Raw genomic sequence first — 19,124 nt, forward strand, 5'->3', positions numbered from 1 at the left:
CACCAGGGAAGCCATGTGGTCCTGAACATTGGTTTGTTGGGAAGTTTTGTTTTTTTTTTTTTTAATTTTATTTATTTATTTATTTATTTATTTATTTATTTATTTATTTATTTATGATAGTCGCACAGAGAGAGAGAGAGAGCGAGAGAGGCAGAGACATAGGCAGAGGGAGGAGCAGGCGCCATGCACCGGGAGCCCAGCGTGGGATCTGATCCCGGGTCTCCAGGATCGTGCCCTGGGCCAAAGGCAGGCGTCAAACTGCTGCGCCACCCAGGGATCTGTTGGGAAGTTTTTGATTAATTCAGTCTCTTTACTGGTAATTGGTCTGTTCAGCTTCCCTATTTCTTCATGATTCAGTCTTGGCAGGTTGCCTGTTTCTAGGAATTCATCCATTTTTTTCTAAGTTGTCCAATTTATTGGGGTATAACTACATATAGTAGTCTCTTAGGATCCTTTATATTTCTGTGGTATCAGTTGTAATGTCTCCTCTTTCATTTCTGATTTTATTTATTTGAGTCCTCTCTCCTTTTTTCTTGCCGAGTCTAGCTAAAGGTTTGTCAATATTATGTTATCTTAAAAAAAATCAGCTCTTGGTTTCATTGATCTTTTCTATTGTCTTTTTAGTCTCTATTTCATTTGGTTGAACTCTGATCTTTGTTGTTTCTTGTGTCTTCTAACTTTGGGCTTTGTTTATTCTTTTTTTTCTAGTTCTTTGAGATGCAAAGTTAGGTTGCTTATTTGAGATTTTTCTCATTTCTTTTTTTTTTTTTTAAGATTTTACTTATTTATTCATGATAGACAGAGAGAGAGAGAGAGAGAGAGAGAGAGAGAGAGAGAGAGAGAGGCAGAGACACAGGCAGAGGGAGAAGCAGGCTCCATGCCAGAGCCTGACAGGGGACTCGATCCCGGGACTCCAGGCTCACGCCCTGGCCAAAGGCAGGCGCCAAACCACTGAGCCACTCAGGATTCCCCAGATTTTTCTCATTTCTTGATTTAGGCATTTATCACTAAGAACTTTATACACTCATCAGTATGAGTTTCCAACAATATTCTTAAATGCAGTGAATATTTAGACATAGAAGCTATGGGAAAAGGAGGATGTGCCCAGTGGTTTGTATGTGGGATGCCCAGAGCAGAGGAAATTCTCAGGAGCTAAGTAAGCTGTTGCTTGACTTTCTTGGGGTCACAAGCAACTTCCCTTTGTGTCTTGGCATTAGCTGGGGACTCTAACAATTATGGCCAGCACCCTGCACTAGCCTTCCCTCCCCAACCAGAGGGCTTGTGGTTAGGCCTATGAGTGATCGGATATTTGTTCTCTGTCCTTGATGACAAAGAAACTGTGATCTTGTTCTGTGGAATGTTTTTCCACTCTTTCAAGTGTGTGATCATATTTTCAGCATTTGATTTTACATTCAACCACGAAACTTACTGCCCCATTCTTAGTGAAGTTCCACTGCCAGCAGCTTGCATGAGGCAGAATGCTGATTTAGCTCCTAGGATGCACTGAGCCGCATTGCCATGGTAACCAGCAGACAAACCTGAGAAAGGCAAGGCTGCAGAGGAACTGTAGTCATCACCAAACAACAAATCAAAGGGAAATGTCTCAGGAGAGGTTTCTAATTATCACACATTTGTCCTTGCAACCAAACCAGAGTGTGAAGGAAATGGCACCGCTGGCATTGGCATCTTTAGGTCACAAAATCAGGGAAACTTGCCTCTGCTCCTGCAGGAAATCCCTAGAGCCTCCTGCTGCCTTAAGGTATATTGAAATAGATTCTTAGATTGACCTTTTCCTGCGTGTTATCACCAAGTCCTTAGTAGTGATAACTAGAATGCTCTATAGCTTAAGGTAGTTTGCAGGCAGCAAGGCAATTTTAAAAAGTCTCACATCTGTGAGCCTGATAGCTAATAAACATCTGAGATTGTTCTCTGACATCTTGAAGACATTGCCTCTATTGCTTTCTTTCTTTTTTTTTCTTTTTTTGCAGCCTTTGAATATCAGCAAACTTACCTCAGTAATCCTTAAAGCAAGTGGAGTACACAGGGATATGTTTATATGCAAATGTATGCAAATCATGTTACAGTAAGACAGGCTTCCTAACAACTGATAACATCTATGTTTGCTCACGAAGAGAGTGCTCAAGGTTACAAAGCTATAACTAAAGATTTATAATTTTCTGGGGAAAGAGTTGTAGAAATCCTTTTCCTACTTTTAAATAAGCTGAGATCAAGGCTGTCCAAGCCTTGAGACAAGGGAGGGAGGTGATAAATGAAGACACAGCATCACATGAATAAAATTCATGTTGCCTTTGGTAAGAGAGCCACTTCGACCTTCTTGCGGTCAGCCTCATCTACAAAGGTGTCTGTGTTAGTAGGGCTCTTTTACACGTCTGTTCTGCATTAATTCATATTTCTGAATGGCATATGCTGGAGGCTGGCCCGAATCACCTTTGTTTTATTAAAGGTGCATTTAAGGTCAACTACCACTAACTGCATTGTTAAATATTGATTTAGCCATTCGAATTAATGTAATTTTCCATCTTTTCCCTACTTAATGTATACCAGCAACCCATGACCCAGCCAGACAGAAGATCAATATGTGGGTACTCAGCTTGCATTGAGCCTGGGTTGACTGCTTTCTAGAACTGCTTGCTTATTTTCCTGTGGAAGGCTGTGTTCAGGGTAATGGGCCCCTGGCTCATCTATTTACTTCCTGCAAAACTTCGGAATGCTTTCTTTCTTTTAAAAAATATTTTATTTATTTATTCATTTGAGACAGAGGGAGAGAGAGAGAGGCAGAGACACAGGCAGAGGGAGAAGCAGGCTCCATGCAGGGAGCCGGACGTGGGACTCGATCCTAGGTCTCCAGGATCAGGCCCTGGGCTGAAGGCGGTGCTAAACGGCTGAGCCACCAGAATGCTTTCATCTCTTGCAGGACGTTACTGACCTACTTTAGTGGTCAGTGTTTCTTAGGGTTCTGAACCAAGGGTTTCCCTTGTTGAGGGAAAGACTTATCAAGAAAGCAAAAAATGAAACCTGCAACATTATAACAGCAGGGTCTGTGCTACATGGATTCATCACATTTCAGAACCTGAAACCAACCTTAAAATTACTTCATTCAGCACTCATATTTTTTGGCTCATGAAACTGAGGGTTTAAAGGACTTTTCAAACTGTTGGGGTCAGGACTAGAATCCTTGTCTTCCAGATTTCTCTTTTCATTGTACATATCGACCTCTAATACATAGTATTTGACTTTCTGTAAACTGGGGCAAAGTAAAGGACTTTAGTGATCAGGCTCATTAAAGACACCATTGCATCCAACCGAAGAGAGCCTGGTGTAAAAGTTTATTTAAGCAGAGATGAAATAGAGATTCTATCCTGAAGGAGCTGCCATTGTGAGGCATTGTGCCATTGCCTTCTTTGGAAATTTTCAGTTTGGGTCTCTAATCACTACACAATACCAACTGGCTTGACTTATTCTAATTTAATATAAACATGGAAGAATAACTATAATTTTAAGATATGATCTGAAGCTGTTGGATGTTCTTTTCCTGCCTACCCTCCATTTAAGCTTTGAGGTGCTGGGGTGGAGGGGAATGTTTGCTACCATATACAAAAAGCCTGCCTAAGAAGGCAGGAAGCATTTGAAGAAACAGAGCCAAGGAATTAAGAGAGACCAAACCTTAGTGACATCAGTGTCTGGATCCAGCCATACCTAAAGCTAGTGATATCTCTGAAAATTTAGGTTATACAAATCAATAAATTCCCTTACTTCCTTTTTTTTTTTTTTTTTTTTTTTTTTTTTTACAGATTTTTATTTACTTATCTGAGAGAGAGTACACTCAGGGGGAGGAGCAAAGAAAGAAGGAGAGAATCTCAAGCACTTGCTGCCACAAGTGCAGAGCCCCACCCAGGACTCTATTTTACAATCCTGAGATTGTGACCTGAACCACCAAGGAGCCCCAAATTCCCTTATTTTCTTAAGTTGGGTTTTTTTGTTTCATTTTGTTTGTTTGTTTTTTTGAAGACCACAACTATGAGTCTCAACTTCCTAGCTAATACATAAACAGAGTTGGGTATTTGAGAAGTACCTGGACCTTGATGGGGATAGGGTCCAGTTTCTAATAAGATAGTTTCACAGAAATCTCTTAGAGCATTTCTACCTGTGTTATAAAAGGCTAAGTGATGGGTCTCTAGTAAATGTCTCTAACATTTCTCTCTGTCTCTGGCTTGTGTCTAGATAAATCCAGACTTGCAGTATAAACATCATAAACTGACATTTTATTTTCAAAGCCCTTACACAATGCCAGCACTTTCTAGTGTTTAATAACATCTTAATAATTGTATGGTACAAAAGCCATTTCGATTCCAAAACTGAAATGGGTTCTCCAGTAAGAAAAGACAGCACCACAATTCAAAGTGGAGACTTGTAGTACTGGAAGAGTCACTTCAGAGACTCTGGTCACACTGTGACTCTCAGTCACACCAGACAGCAAACTGGTGACACTGGAACTCAGATGGTTTTGGTGATGCTGTGTAGTGCCTTTGGTGCAGAGCTGACATGAATGCCCGCCTCTCTAACCACACTGTCCCTTGCTCTGCCTTCCTCAGCCTCATGCACTTGCTAGTACTCCATCTCTTATCTGGCAGTAGAATGGGAGATGCTTTCTATTACTGGCTGTCTAGGGTCAAAAACTTGTCATGTTGACATGATGTAGAATAGTAGCTCTAGTTACAGACAGCTGCAGATGCAAGTTAGTTTGTGCTCACATTCTCTGAGTGCAAGCAAGGTCTAGTAGCACTCCAGTCCTGGTAGAGCTTAGCAACGTAATTAGAAAATAGAAGTTTAAACCAGGCAAGAAGAATTAAATTACTTGGAACAAACACAGTAAACAGAATCAAATCTTTTGTCTCAGCACCTGGTTACGCAGTAAAGCATGGGGATCAATGACAAAATCCACCCAGCTTTTTGATGGCATCTCTACCTGCTAAAAGGAGTAGAGATAGCAGATTGGAGCATTCCCATCTCTTTGGGTGGTTTTTATTCACATCACATAGACCTCTTTGCAAACACTCTACAGTTATGTGCAATTAAATGACCTCACTCGTTGACAGAAAGGAGGTTTGATATATAAAAAAATGTTAGATATTGATGATTTTTGCCTCTTTTTATGTATTGACTGTAGTGTACACAGAGAAAAAGCCTATAAGGACTAAAGCATCAAAATTATAAAATGTCTGGATGTGAAGTTCATAAAGCTGAAACTACTTTTTTCTTAAACAAAGGCAGATGCTTTGTGTAGATGGATATCTCTTTTCTGTGTTCTAGGCATTTACTTTCATTTTTGAAACCCTTTTAAGTGCTACATGAGCACCTGGCCCTGGAGTGAAAAGAGATTAAAAACACCTTGGGGAATCTTAATTCCTTCTAAATCACTTTTTCCCCCTTAAAAAAAAAGGAGTTGGTCTCGAATGAAATATGGAACCTTATCTACCTTATGAATAATATCCTCTTTTTTCTCCTCTCTTACTGCCCCAGAGTTCCAGGGCTTGCTGATAGATAGGGGGTGATTAAAAATTCTCATCGTGCCTATGTGCCTTGTGCCCTCTCCTTTGTCATTCTGCAGTTGGGTATCAAAGCTGTAGCATCTATGTTCTTTGAAGACTAAGCAGGTTGGACATGCAATTTAGATGAAAAACAATTACTCTGTGTTAGCTTGCTTTTGGCAAGAGTGTATTAAGGCTCATCTCATTGATGGGAAACAAAAGCTGCACTTCATCTTCATGAATTTCAAATGAGAGAGAGAGAGAAAGAGAAGGAAACATGAGTCTTCTGGCAGGAGCTTTTCTGCATAACCTTTCTCTGACGAGTTGGTGCCTTTCTTGCTAGCATACCCTTAGCGTTGGCTTGGATAATAATGTGTTTCTCACCCTTGCACAGATGGTGCAAATGATCATGCCGCTCAACTGGTGGGGAGCCTTTGAAACATAAAAAGAGGACTAAACAGTTGAAGTACATGCTGTGGCTTCTTCTTCTTCTTTTTTTTTTTTTTGAATTTAGGAAAGGAAGAGAATTCATGGACACATTGCACTGACACCTTTTGTTACACATGTGTTTCGTTTTGAGAAAACAAGCAAACAAAAGGCGTACTTGTGAATTAGCTATGTTTAAAGTTATGTTGGGGCCTTCAGAAGCACCATGTTGTCTTTTCAAGGGCTCTGTCTGAAAAATCTTAGCTTAGAGAGTTACATCAGATCATCAACTTCTAAATAACGTGTTACGCATTGCTTGTGGTGTCATAAGGAGCTCTTGGCCTTGCCTGTTGAGGGACAGCCTGCCAAGCCATGTGGGCTGTTGCTAAGTGGGGCCCAGCCTTGCTCTTAGGAGGCCAATGCTCACCACCAGCATCATCCAGTTAAAGAACACAAAGGAAACATCAAATATAGTGTTGAAAAGGAGTAAAAGCCATCCAAGCCCAACAGGCTTTGTCTGTGTTTGTAGCAATGTGTGTTAGGGAGAAACAGAGCTGGCTTCATGGGAAGGGAACCTCTGTGGTTGCCCCAGCCCTGTGCTTTGCAAATTCTGCGCATATTTCAGTGCTGTGCTGTCATTCTAGAAAACTTTCCCTTTGCTCTGGGCCCCCCATATTTTACAGCTGGTCCTAAGGAGGAGAGAGACTTTATTAAGGAGGATAGAGGAGGGAAGGGTGTTTTTGGGTGGAGCCTGTTGCTGCCCTCTGTCAGAATTTTCTGGGTGCAAGCCTGGTTTATGGTTTTCCTAGTACAACCTGTGGAGCACGTTGCTCCCAAAGGGCAGGCTCAATGATTGGTCCTCCTCTGGAGATGCCACTCAGAGAAACGAGGTTTGTCCACGTGAGTTCTATGTTTCTTCACATACTCACTTCAGGCATCATTTTCTTCTCAAAATCTATTCCATATCTGAGGTTAATGTTACCTGAGTGGCTGTTCATAACAACATGTGGTTTGTTGACTCGTGCCTAACAGGTGGAGACCCCCCCCCCCACTTTTTCTAAGAAAGCAAGGTCCAGGTTTCAGTTTAGGCTATGAAGAGATTTGTATTCCTATATGGCATTTATGGTTTAAAGTTAAATAACAGATTTGCCTTATAGCCTATGATCAAGTTCTAGTCCCTAAGCTGGCTGATGTTGGAGGTTGGGTAAAATTCTACTGAATCCCTTCAATTTAAGTGTATTATATGGGTGAAAAAAGTGGGGTCTTGATGAGATGTACCTGAGGATATTTTTGAGAAGCTATAGTGCCTAGAGCAAGGGCTTTGCAGTAAAAGAGAATTGAGCCTGAATTCTGGCTCTGCCATGTAAGAGTATATGCTTTTAGGAAAGTCATTTCGCTGCATTAAGACTCAGTTTCCTCACCAGTAAAATGGGCATAAGAATATGACCTTTCAGAGATTGTGTCAGTATTAAATAAAATAATAAATATAAAGGGATTAAAATAGTTCATGGCATGTGGTGCAAGTTTTTAAAAATGATTATTATAACTATATACATTTAATTATTTAGAGTAACTGGCCATGATTCTATCTTCCTAATCTTAGCCCCCTTATATGGACTAAACTCACCATTCAAAACCCATGTTCAGGGGTGCCTGGGTGGCTCAGTGGTTTGAGTGTCTGCTTTTGGCTCGGCTCATGATCCCGGAGTGCTGGGATTGAATCTTGCATCAGGCTCCCCGGAGGGAGCCTGCTTCTCCCTCTGTCTATGTCTCTGCTTCTATCTCTGTATCTCTCATGAAGAAATAAATAAAATCTTAAAAAAATAAAGCCAAACCATGTTCAAATGAGACTTCCTAAATGCACGTAGAACAGAAAAGAAAACAATTGGGAAGGTATTAGCTAGTTTTAATTAATTTTTAAGGATATTTCTTAATAAAATATCTATAGCTTTTCTTTTTTTTTTTTTTAAACTTTATTTTTTTTTTAATTTTTTTTATTATTTATTTATGATAGTCATACAGAGAGAGAGAGAGAGAGAGAGAGAGAGAGAGAGAGAGAGGCAGAGACACAGGCAGAAGGAGAAGCAGGCTCCATGCACCGGGAGCCCGACGTGGGATTCGATCCCGGGTCTCCAGGATCGCGCCCTGGGCCAAAGGCAGGCACCAAACCACTGCGCCACCCAGGGATCCCAAAATATCTATAGCTTTTCTGTATAAAGTATGTGACTTCCTATCCAATGAGCTTAGAGTTAGATCTATGTAGGGCGTGGACACACATTTTTCTGACTCTGAATCTGAATGTTTCCCTTTATATCAAACAGCTTCCCAAATGTCTATGTAGTGTAGCTAGTGTCAACAACTAGCACACATTATACGAATGTCATTATTTTAAATGATAAAAAGAAAGTGCTCAAACTCATCTGAAACCCACAACAACATAATAACATAAAGGCTTTCCGTTTATTGAGCATTTTGCTCACTCCTAAATAGTAGGCCTGTGACTTGTAGCTCTACTGCCACTCCCTTAGAGGAAGGTCCTTCATGGCTAACATCACAGCTGTGACATGGAAACCTCTGCTTTCCATCCTGTGCATGAGATCCTTTTGGGAGGTGGACTTTTTTTAAAATAAGTAGAGCATTTTTATAAATTCTTCATGCAATATAAAATTTTGATAACTTGTACAACACAGAAGCAAACTAAGTATCTCCTGCAAACCAATTTTAGGGAGTTTTCAGCACTCCCTAATTTGAATATCAAGAGTTTAGCACAAACACTTGTCTTTAGCGATGCATTGTTCATTTGGATTTTCTAAGCCTTTGGAAACATTCTCCATTTTGTGCTCAGTAATTTCATGAACCACTTCTCTGAGCACAATCCCAAATTTCGTCAAAGTGTGTGGTTTTGATGAGGAGGCAGGTTTTATTCAGGTCCCATACAAAAAAAAAAAAAAAAAGAAAGTCTGAGAGAGGGAGGTGTCATAGAAAGTAGCCAGATAGTTCGTCTAGGTCTGCCAGTACATTTTGTGAAAAAGACATCGTGGATGAGCCGTTAACTATTTGAAATAAAATCATGCAGATAGAAAGTACAATCCAAAATAATGAAACTGTCAGAGTTTAGGGGAACATTTCATAACATCTCAAAGTAATGCCACATACATTGTGTATATATTTTATATAAGAGGAACAATAACTCACATTTTCCTGAGAGCAGATATTGAATAAAATGAACATTAATGGGTATTAACAATTTTCCATTATTAAAATCTCAGACTGTATACTTTATAAAATTACATTAGGTATAAGTAAAGTATAGGTTTAAAGACACCCTTCTCTCTAAACATATACATACGTTTCACATTGCTGCATAGATCTACTAAATGTATTTTTCTGCCTTCTAGGGCCTGTGCATTTTAAAAATAAATAAATCATTTAAATGAGTCAACTGATTGTTATGCTGACTGTATTAACAGAGGGGAAATTGTATTGCTTTTAGAAAACATATCACCTCTCTTTCATACAGTTCTCTTCCTGGAAGTTCTCAGTTAAATTAAGAGGAAAGAATCCAAAATAAATGAGATTTTTACTAAAACAGTATTAATTTAATATGGTAGGCAGTTTTAGTGGTAAAGGGGAGCCATTAGCATAAGACTTTGCTTTCTGTTCTATAGTTCTTTGAAGTTATTTATTTTTAAATTAAATGTATTACTTTTGACAGGAATTTGAGATTACCTATACTATAATTTTATCACTTTTTTAATTGAGCTATAATTGACATGTAACATTCTGTTTGTTTCCAGGTGTACAATGTAATGATTTGATCTTTATATATATTTTGAAATGATCACCACAATAGGTCTAGTTAACATCGGCATTACACCTGATTGCAGCTTTTAAAAATGAAGATGCAAGCTGTATTGAGTATTTGCAGTAGGATGGGTACTGTGTATTAACATTAGGGAGGAGAGTGATTTAGAAGAAAGAGGTCAACTTCGTAGAAAGATCTAAGTTTGAGGCCAGCGAACATTCATGTGGCATCGTATAAAGCGAACATTCATGTGGCATCGTATATACACTGGGGCAAGTGTATAAAGTTCTTTGCCTTAGCTTGTTAATCTGAAAAGGTTATTATTAAGATTACACTCAATACACAAAGCATCCAGTATACTGGATAGAATGACTCAGTAGACAGAACCTGACAGTACTAATTATACATCGGTTTGTGCCAAGCCCTCTGGACTTCTGTACACAATGTGTGCAAAATCTGAGCACCCAAAAGCTCATGAATTATACTTTAACACTCTTCTACAAAGTGCATTGTGAAAAACCATGGTGTCGTAAAACCATAACCCACAGAATGAAGTTGTATGCCTTTGACCTTTTTTGGTATCACTTATAAGAGAAAATAATTGCTTTTTTTCCCTTTTTTGCCTTTGAAATATAGCATGGTGGCAAAATTAGTAGTTATATTTACCAGTCTATGTGTATATTGAATTGCTGTTTTTTAAAAAAAGATTTATTTCTTTATTTGAGAGAGAGAGCATGTGCAGGGAGGGGCAGAGAGGGAGAATTTTTAAGTAGACTCTCTGCTGAGTGCAGAGCCTGATGAGGGGCTTGATCTTATGATGTGTGAGAATCACAACCTGAGCCAAAACCAAGATTCAGATGCTTAACTAACTTAACCACCCAGTTGCCCAAATTTTGTCTTCTTAAAAGAAGACGTTTGTCCCCTTAGACTTCTTATTTTATATTACATATAAAATAAGAAATTTATATATATATATATATATAAATGCTTGAATTCCAGACTTTGTTTAGCTTAAATGATTGAGCGGAGCTTGCAATGCTGTTGTTTTTAAATGCTATGTGTTCTTGTTGGTAGAGAAATCAGAGAATTTCTGTGTACTTAGAAATTAGAACAAAATGTAGCTCCCCCCCCCTTACAAACAGTTCAGAGATCTATATTTTAGATTATCCCAAGTTTCTACTTAAGAGCTATGAATTATAACGGAGATCAGACTTTTCTATGTGTATCAGGTTGTCAGCTATAATTAAACAAAATGCCCAGAGCTTTCCAGTTGAACATATATGACAATGAACCAGTGATCAAAAAATTGTTGTCAAATAAAACAATACCAGTAAGTGACATCTGCATTTGTTCAGAACCTCGTATGGTCCTGGCACATATCTACTTTTCTATAAATCTTGAGCTTCAAAGAGGCTGAAAATTCTTTTTGTATTGATTTTTTCCTGGTTGATTTTGTTGAATAAAGCTAATGTGCAGTCATGAGAATGAACATAGAAGGGGCATTGGAAATGTGGCATTTGTCTAATTTCCAGGACAATAGACTAATACCTCTGAAAAGAAAATTGATTCAGAATATGATACAGAACACATGCTAGAGTGAATCGCCGAGCCTTGAATTCATCTTGAGCATGAAATGTTAGTACCTCTGAGACTATTCACTGGAAATCCAAAAATGTTGTCGGCTTCTGACAGATTTCTTTTTCTTTCAATAAAAATCAGATCTGGGTTGGTGCTAGCGTTAAGCCCTCGGGTAGCTGGAATGAAGCTGCCATCCGGTGAAATTCCACTATTTATCATACCAGCTTCACGGGTGACTTAAATAGTCCACCCCCAACATTTTGACACAAAGCAATTATTTTGCTTTAGACAGTCAGCATTTGTTTGTTTGAAAAGGTTGTTGCTAAAAGTACCATCCTCAGATAAATGTGCTCAGATTTGTATTTTAGATGTATTTCACAGCTACACTTTTATAAATCGGTTGGAAAATAGCTAGATACTGATTTATGGTTGACAGCTAGGTTTAGTGGTATTCAGAATTTCTGCAAGGATACTTTGACTTGTTCCCTTGGGTCTTTACAGCTCATGAAAACTCCAAACAGTTTTAAAGACAAGAGGAAGAAAAAAAAAATCTTTAACACAATATGTTCAAACCTCAGTGGATTATCTTGTTCCAGATCTCCCAAGCTAGTTTAAATTTCAAACATTTTTTTTCCAATTGTTTGGACATTTATTGCAATTGTTTCAATGTGTTCGGTGAATAACAAAAGGTGCACTCAGGGCTTAATTTAGACATGAGAATGCCCAGGTCCAAGTGCTATCTATACCTTGTGATTGTTTGTGTCATTTTTCTTGTGGGTTAAGAACATATATTCTGGAGTCTGTTTACCTTCCAAAAGGGCTCTGTAGGAAATGTTGCCCAAGTTACTAAACTTCTTTTGTTTCAGTTTCTTTGTCTATATAAATATGGATGCTGATGGTATATACTTTATACGGTAGTTGTGGGGATTAAGTAAGTTAATGAATTTAAAGAATTCTGAGGGGTGCCTGGGTAGCTCAGTCGGTTGAGTGACTAGAGTCTTGGTTTTGGCTCAGGTCATGATCTCAGGGTCATGAGATTGAGCCCCAAGGTAGGCTCTGAGCTCAGGGGGCAGTCTGCTAGAGATTCTCCTTTTCTATCTCCCTCTCCCTCTCTCCATGCTTGTGTTCTCTATCTAAAAATAAATAAATCTTTAAAAAAATAAAGAATTTTGAAATGTTTGCCTTATAGGGAATTTGTGATAAGTATTATCTTCTATTACATGTATATGTATAGATATGATATATGTGAGTATATAGGTATATGTATATCCTTAATGTGTGTATGTGTATACATGTGTGCATAACAATATGTAGTAGAAATAGACATTGATAAGCCTAAAATATCTTCAGTATTCTTTCATATGTCTTCTTCCTATTCCCATCATTGGTTATATGAAAATTGCTGTATTATCAAATATGTGTTGAATAACGTAAAATACTAAACTGGGCTCTTTATCAAAGCTTTGTATAAAGATGATATATGAAGCTGGATGCTCTCAAGGTTTTTCACTTACCCCTTTGCTCTCATTTATCCTCAAATATTTTTTATGTATTTTGTTAGTCTAGATTCCATTTAAGTTGCTGGAATGATCCATCCAGGATCTTCCAGATGTGTTTATATAATTCATGGTATGTGAGTATTCTCTGTGGCAATTCCATATAGATATCAGGTTTGAGCAAAAGACACAATAAAGAACCTAACACAACATCTCTGTTCTTTCTTATGAAGAAAGTGATTTTCCTCCTCTTTGTTCACTTTTGCCTCTTCTGCCAATGTTCCTTGGAGACTCCAATAACTGATTCTTTTTCACCATTCCTTCACATGCCATGCTGCCTATCCCAATCTCTACAAGATTCTTGTGTTTCTCTTGGTCAACCATTGCCTTGGAGCTTGAGCATAGACATGTGGTGCGGGTGAAGAGCGAGTTGAAAATCGGTGCAGGAAAATCAGGGAGCCCTTTCCTCCAAAGGATGGAAAATGCTCTGGGCTCCATCCCTGCCTCTAAACCTAAAGATTGACTGTGTACATCACTTGACTTTCCTCTGTGAGTGCTTGGCACGGAGTGGTATCTACTCTTCCTCTTTTACATTTTTCATCTTAAAGATCCAATTACCTTCTCTTAAATATTGCAGTGGGCCCACTGACCTAATAATTCTTTCATCCCTAATTTCCATCATTATCTCTGCTTGAAGTTACCTCATATGCACACCTCAGCCAGAGAATATGTGTGAAGGACACAATCCTCCTCTTTACAGGAAAGTTGTAGAGCTGAGACTCAAGCGCATATCCTCATTTCCTGGGGGGCATTTGTCAGGTATGCTATTTTAGATTTAGATGTGGCATCAGTTATTGCAGTACCAGGGCTGATTGTGCTCTTCAGAAATGCTGAGACAGACACAGCCTGGGGGAGTCTAGCAAAGTTCATCACTCCTTGAGTCTCCAGGTTCCATAGTCCCAAACATTTTCTCCCCGGGTCTGTTCCTTTGTCCATCTCTGTGACTGCCAATACCAGTCAGTAGTTTGCAATATGTTCTTTCTGATACAGAACCATCAAATCTCTGAGAAAGATACAATTCCATATTCTCAGGGATTCAGCAAATGAAAACAAGTGTTGGTTTTCCTGATGATGTTTGAAAGGTTAACTCTCTGGGCTGCAGTCCTGGGAGGCATAGTGCTGGTAAATAAAAGAGAATATTAGACTCATAATAATCATGATTTTTATTATTACCTACCATTGTTGAGAGTCTGCTGGGTGCCAGACACCATCACAAGTGTTTTAGGTATCGTAGGTTTGTTGAGCTACAAAATAGCACAATGGCTCTGCAAGGTAGATGTTATTTCTTCCACTCTACCTTAGTAGGCTGAAGCTCAGAGGGAGGAAATTCTTGCTCAACATGTACTACTCCAGAGAGAGGTAAAGCCTCCCAGTGACTAAATCCTTGCCTCCCCCTGCAGAGAAGCTTAGCTGCTGAGATGCTCCAGGGAGTTTGGATTCTCTGGTACATTTTGTTTTGGAGAGGAACTGCCACCGGATGGAGATGCCAAGGGCAGTGTCAACACGGTCTGAGATAATGCTCAGCTGGCTTGTGTCATCTGTGTGTACACAGCCCATGGGGAAGAGGTAAAGTGGTTGCCAGGCAAGGCCAGTGGGGCTCTCCACCTTCTCCAGAATCTGCTCATCTCCTGATGATCTGCTCATCTCACTTACATTTTTGTTTTTAGCAATAAAATGTACAGAACACAATAGTCCTCATTTTCACCATTTGTAAGTGTACGATTCTGTGGCATGGAATCCATTTACAGTATTGTGTAACCATCCTGTACTCAAAACTTTTTCATCTTCCTAACAAAAACTCTGTGCCCATTAAACAGCAAATCCCACTTCCCCTCCTCCAGCCTCCCTCACCCTCTGTTCTTCTTTCTGACCCCATGAATTTGCCCATCCTCAGCATTTCATATACGTGGAATGTTTGTCCTTTTGTGTCTGGCTTATTTTACTAAGCGTGCTTTCAAGGTCCATCCATATTTTAGGACATGTAAAAATTCAGTTCCTTTTTATGACTGAATAATATCCCATTGTATGTATATATCACAGTTTATTTATCCATTCATCTGTTGATGGACCTGGGTCATTTTTTTTTTTCGGAAGGAAGTCATTGGATGATTTCCTTTCCCAAGACCTCAGGGAACCTCATCCCACACACTGCATATCCGGGGTTTTGTTTTGGAGAGTTTGTAGTGGTTCATGGTGTCTTAGTCAGCTTGGGCTGCTGTTGCAAAATAACAGAATCAGTGGCTTATAAACAATAGAAAGTTATTTTTCGTAGTTCTGGGGGATGGAAGTCTGTGATTAGGGTCCCAGCACTGATGGGGTCTGGTGAGAGTCTTCTTCTGAATTGGAGACTGCTGGCTTCTCATATCCTCCTGTGGTGGAGAGCAGAGAGAGAGGAAGCAGGCGCTCTTGTGTCTCTTTTTATAGGGATGTTAATCCTACTCATGATGACTTCACCTTCATGGCTTAATTATGTCCCAAAGACCCATCTCCTAATACCATAACATTGGGGGTTAGAATTTGAACATATAAATTTGAGGGGAGGACATAAACCATGAGGTCTTTCAGGATGGACCATATATAAAGACTGGCAATTTAAAATCGATTTACCAAGTATTTATTGAGCCCCAAGTAGAGGTCTGTTGCTGTATTTGATAGGAGGAGATTCCATTTGCAAATAATGGATATACTGCCTCCTAGGAAAGCTTACCCCAGGGCCCACACATGCACACACACTCCTTCACACTTCCAGTCACCATCCCCGCCATAGACACATAACACCCTTCTCTCCCTCCCAGATCCCATCCCCAAAAAGTAAGTAACTATGAAAGCATGCATCCATGTGCAGAATAGAGGAAAACTGATGGAAGGTATGAGGAAGGCAAGATAGCTGTTCCTTTGAGTGGTCAGGCAGCCCTTGGAGAAGAGATAGAATTTGAACCAGATCATTGAAGATGGACATGGCTTGTGTAGGCATAAAAGAGTTGAGGGTAAGGATCTATCAGGATAAAGAAACTACTTGAGTGAAGTCTTGGGAGTCTGATGTGATTTCTGGGGAGATTTATGTTGGAGAAGGAAAATGGGGAAGTATAAAGGAGGAAAAGATAGATGGTAGAGAACTTTCCTTTTCTTTTTAAAAAAGATTATTTATTCATGAGAGACACAGAGAAAGAGCTAAAAACCTAGGCAGAGGGAGCAGCAGGCTCCCTGTGAGGAGCCTGATGCGGGACTCCATCCCAGGACCCCGGATCACAACCTGAGCCAAAGGCAGATGCTCAACCACTGAGCTACCCAGGTGCCCCAATAGAGAGCTTTTAATTCTAGACTGAGGACATTGAACTTTCCCTGGCATACAATGGGCAGCTTTGGGATAGAAAAATGACACCATCAATCTGAAAAAAGCCTGTTAGCCATTAACCTGCATTAATCGAATGGTGGTTTGAGCGAGGGGCGCTATTGGGTTGGGCACTTGGAATAGAAAGGTGGAAGTATCACTCAGGATGGAACCTGGTGAACATGGAAGTTTGGGAGTTGGGGGGGGGATTGGAAAAGAAGACAGAAAAGAAAGATCTAAGGAAGAATGTTTTAGAGTGTGATCTTAAAAGCTGGCAAAGGGAGTTTCCCTGAGAGCTTGGTTATTATTACAAATTACACTAAGATGCTGAAGGGAAAGGATGGGATCTTGCTGTTGGTTTTCCCAAGTGGAAGCATGTGGTTGGATTTGGTGGGCAGAGCCTTCTTGGAATGGGGTAGAAGGAATAGAAAGCGGCATAAGATGGGCAGAAGAAGGGGACTGAGGATATGACATTGCTGATTGAAGAGCATGCTTTTCCAATACACAATGATAAAGAAAAGAGGTGAGTTCAGTAGTGGTTGGAGAGGACCATATGCTTAAGAGATCTACTATTATTATTATCCTTGTTGTTGTTAGAAGAAAGAGCAACTAAAGCATGTTTTACATTGGTGGGAAAGAACTAGAGAAAATGGTGGTTTAAGAACATGGACCTGACAATGGAATGCAGACTGGACTGAAGTTTGGATGTGACCAGACGACAGGGAGCTGTTGCAGACACCCAGGAAGTGTCAGAGAACTGTAGCCTGGATCGACATCGAATAAAGGGATAAAAAGAGTTATCAGTGAGGCTACAGGAAAAGAAGGACAGGACTTGGTACTGGATTAAAGACTGAAAAAATAAACATCCAATAAGTCCCCAAGCTTGGCTTGGGTGATGTGATGAATTTAACATGCTGAATTTATCCCTGCCATACTCCTGAAACAGTCCACACTAGCTGTGACCTCTGTGTCGGGGGCCTCTAACAGTGACCCTGAAGAAATGTCAGACTGTAAGTTTTTCTTTGAACTCTGTCCTCTTGTATTAGGCTCAGTGTTATGTGATCTCCCCAAACTAATTGCTCTGATTACTGTGCATGTCCTCTGCCATTGTTCTTCCTGGGAATGTGCAGCTGTTGAAAATAGGCTGAGTCATTAGGGGAAGAAAGAGACACAGAGGCCACATCCACGGGAGTAAATGACCTCCTGACAGGATGAGAGCCTTGAGCCGCTGCACAGTCAGTGTACCTGTTCACATCATCATTTTGTTGTCAAAGCTGCTGTTTTTTTTTTTTTAATTTTTTTTCTTTCTTCCTTTCTTTTTTTTTTTTTTAATTTTTATTTATGATAGTCACACAGGGAGAGAGAGAGAGAGAGAGGCAGAGACATAGGCAGAGGGAGAAGCAGGCTCCACGCACCGGGAGCCCGATGTGAGACTCGATCCTGGGTCTCCAGGATCGTGCCCTGGGCCAAAGGCAGGCGCCAAACCGCTGCGCCACCCAGGGATCCCTCTTTCTTTCTTTCTTTCTTTCTTTCTTTCTTTCTTTCTTTCTTTCTTTCTTTCTTCTTTCTTTCTTTCTTTCTTTCTTTCTTTTCTTTTATTCTTTTCTCTTTTCTTCTTCTTCTTCTTCTTCTTCTTCTTCTTCTTGCTTTCTTCCTTTTGCTCCATGCTTAAACTTATTTTTGGAGCATTTTAGTGACCTTGACCATGAAATGAAATGATGATGCCACTTCTGGAGGGAAATGTGTTTAAGATGTGCTGGTTCATGAAAGAGAATCATTAGTCGGAATTCCCCAGGGGCTTAACCTTCATCTGCTTTTCAAAGTGAAAAGCTGCTTTCTTCCACTTACAAAGAGAGCCCTGGCAGCTCCTTCTCCCACTTCTCTGTCGCTTGCCCGCTCTCTGAGTAAGAGTCGATTTTTTTTTTTCTCTTTGGAGTCTTGAGGTGTGGCTGCACCATCTGTAGCTCAATAACCTGGTACTTTTAACCTTTGTTTCACTTCCCTGTCTGTACTTCCCCATCCCCTTACTAATTTCCATCATCGTATTACTGTAATCAAGAGCAAAAAGGTTGAAATTATGGACACAAAATGTGAATTCAACTGTTGCTCCTGAGTTTGGCACATGTTTGGGAAAGTCTGGTTTCTAGAACAGAATGTGAATGTTGGATGCGGTTTGCTGGCGATAGTGGTTTTTAGCCTTTCTCTGTGATTCTTTCTGTAAGTGGAAGAGGGGAAAAGAATCATGCTGTTATGTTTTCTGACAACAGAGCCATGCAAATTTCTCCTTGCACCCCATCCCCACTCTCCAACCATCTTTGGATTAGGAGACATTTTTTTTTAAAGTAGGCTCCACACCCAACGTGGGACTTGAACTCACAATCCCAAGATTAAGAGATGGATGTTCTACTGACTGAGCCAGCCAGTTACCCCAGGAGTCATTTTTGTATTGCTTATGATTGCAGTCTTACATCATGCGTATTTGACACTCTTTCTAAATAGTTGCTCCAGGGTCTTGTGAAAGGCGATGAGAGCAGACTTCTGGTGCAACCAGATAAAGAGAATACAAATGTGAAGCTGGCCATGGGGAGAAGAGCAGAGAGAAGGCTGAGTGCTGTGGCTCCAACCTGAGTGGGCTGAAGCAGAGTATACTGTCATCGATGGGCTTGGCTGAGTGCCTAGGAGTTGACAGGGTCTAAGAACAATTTCCGTTGGCTGTCATTCTTTATGTGAGTAGGGATTTTGCTGCTCTTGCTTTATGTTGTCTCATTTGCAGCCTGCCCAGAAGTCATTTAGGGGCACGACTTGGGTTTGTAGATTTAGCTCTTCCATTCTTTGGACACCCAATGAAGATGCTTCCCAGGGATGCCTTAAGAACAACT

This window comes from Nyctereutes procyonoides, unplaced genomic scaffold (assembly GCF_905146905.1).
Source record: "Nyctereutes procyonoides isolate TBG_1078 unplaced genomic scaffold, NYPRO_anot_genome, whole genome shotgun sequence".
Taxonomy (NCBI): Eukaryota; Metazoa; Chordata; class Mammalia; order Carnivora; family Canidae; genus Nyctereutes; species Nyctereutes procyonoides.